The following is a 2218-nucleotide window of genomic DNA, read 5'->3' on the forward strand; positions in this document are numbered from 1 at the left end:
ATGTCCATGACATATGCGGCCTCATGCTCACTCACCTGCTAGGTAATGGACAGAAACCTAGCCTAGCCAAAAAAACAACCTAGCAACTGAAGTTGTGAATTTGCCTAGCAACGTGCCAAATACGTGCCACAATGATGCTTCTCTCTGAATTGATCAATCTTTGTTGGGGTTCAGGCTGAGTGTTTTGGGAATTTTCTACCCTTTCCAAATAGTCACCAGAAGAAAAGCGCAGTTCAAGTTTCACAAAATTACCTATTGTAATTTCTAAAGTCTGTTAAAAAATTAAGCACTGCTAAAATATGGCTGTAAATAAACTTTTTCACATTGCCTTAATTCTAAAGAATGCCCCTATGCCAAGCATTATGCATTTTTTCCAGGAAGATTATATCTTGTCTTTTAAAATTATCAGTCTGAGTTGATGTAATAATATAGAAGAAAAACCATTATGGTCAGTGAAATATTGATTGATTTTTTTTTATTATTATTTTACTTTTCACTGACACCTGGTGAACTTGTCGTCTCTGAGACCCGGGGAGTTATTTTAGTCAGGGTGTCCCCGCCCTCCTGCTGGTAGATTAATTACACATTAAACGTTGTGTTTTCAAAACGAAATAATAAATCTGGGCACATAAAAGAGGCACAAAAAGAATCACAGCGAGGGAGAAGAGGGGATGTTAAAACAAGAAATTGCAAAAGGGAGATATCAGATAGAAAGGAGAATGCAGGAAATGCAACTGGGAAAGAATTTCAAGAAAATAAGGATAAAGGGCAGGGAGGGCTGAAAGGAGGGCCAGAGGGAGGAAAAGCAGGAGGGAGATTTTTGGTTTTCAATTCCCTGGTGAGGCTGCTGGCGTCCGCGCCCTCAACGCCCCAGCCTTCCAAGTTGAGGCGAAAGCCATCTCCTCGGGCCTGCGTCGCATCCAACTTACTCCAAGTTTTCTGGTGACTCCTACGGGGCCCCTTTCCGTACCCTCCGGCACCCCCCCCCCCGAGTGAGATTGACAGTCGCGTGGAGGAGGCTTTTCCAGGCACAGCCTTTCTCATGGTAATCAGCCCCCAGCATCACCTCCCGGCCGCGGCTGCGCCCGCTCGGAGCGCGGCTCGCGGACCCCGGGGACCGGAAACAGGGCGGCGGGCGGGGAGCAGGAGAGCGAGCCAGGTCAGCTGACCGGGCGGCGGGCGGGGGTCGCGGGATCCCGGGCGGGGACAGATCTGGGGGAGGGCGGTCTGGTGGGAGGGGGCCGAACACCGCCCCCCACCCCCCCACCCCGACGCGCTCCTCCGCCTGTGCAGCGGGGCCCTTCCTGGAGATCAAATGCAGGGACCAAAGCTGGCGGCAGGGGTTGGGGCGGGGTGGGGGGGAGGTGGCAGAGCGCGCGGAAAATTGGGGACAACAACCAGACCTGTTTAGCATCAATAAATTAAGATGCTCATTTGGGTCCTGAAGTTTGCTGGTTCCTGTCAGTAGAGACGTTGGCAAAAGCCCTGAAGCCGAGACTCAGCCTTTACTTCAAAAAAATAAAATAAAATCTACCCCTCAGCTGGCCGCCCTGCTGGGGCCAGGTGACGTGCGAGATTCCACAGCCTGCGGGTCTCGCAGCAGGGATGTTAGGGACGGTCTGAGCTTCTCTGGTCCTGTTTTGGTTTTGTTTAAAAGGGCTTCTCAGAGAGATGCTCCTGATTTTTTTTTTTTTAATAGACTTTCCCCTCCTATCCTAGGCTCAACTCCGAATGGATTGGATTGCGAGTCTGCACGTGAGAAAACCGTTTGGCTTGGCTTGGACCCCTGCCGCCCCCCACCCCCTCCACATACACCCAACCCAGGGGTCCCCTTTATCACCCTTTGCTTGCAACTCCAAAAGAAGTTGCCCACCTCCTGAGTCACAACACAAGGTCGAATAATTCCTCTAGATGAAAGATCAGTTCCATTTCAAAACGAGAATAGGTTCCTTTTTTTATTTTCTCCACATGGTACAAAATAAACAGAATTTGCTTTAAAAAAAAATCATTAGCTGTGGCCAAATTCGAATTCCTTCTACAGCGTGTGTGTTCAAGGGCAGAAACATTGTATCTCTTCGGGCATCTGGGCCGCCAAGCTGAGCGGGGGGAGGGGGGAGCGGCTGTGAAAGTTGAGGAAATTGACAGACTGAGAGGTGAATGGGGGGACAGGCACCAGGTCCTGGCTGGAGGGAATTGGAAAACAAAAGTGCATCCTTCT

At 50.0% G+C, this 2218-nt stretch overlaps 1 long non-coding RNA gene across 1 annotated transcript; it reads left to right on the plus strand.

Annotated features, from left to right (window-relative positions):
- Positions 1–1031: 1031 nt before the first annotated feature.
- On the plus strand, positions 1032–2005 carry LOC117095042. The gene is made up of 2 exons (XR_004441786.1): positions 1032–1159; positions 1720–2005. It is a non-coding gene; the product is annotated as an uncharacterized LOC117095042 (long non-coding RNA).
- The last annotated feature ends 213 nt before the right edge of the window (positions 2006–2218 follow it).

Source organism: Trachypithecus francoisi, unplaced genomic scaffold (assembly GCF_009764315.1).
Source record: "Trachypithecus francoisi isolate TF-2019V2 unplaced genomic scaffold, Tfra_2.0 Lachesis_group13, whole genome shotgun sequence".
Taxonomy (NCBI): Eukaryota; Metazoa; Chordata; class Mammalia; order Primates; family Cercopithecidae; genus Trachypithecus; species Trachypithecus francoisi.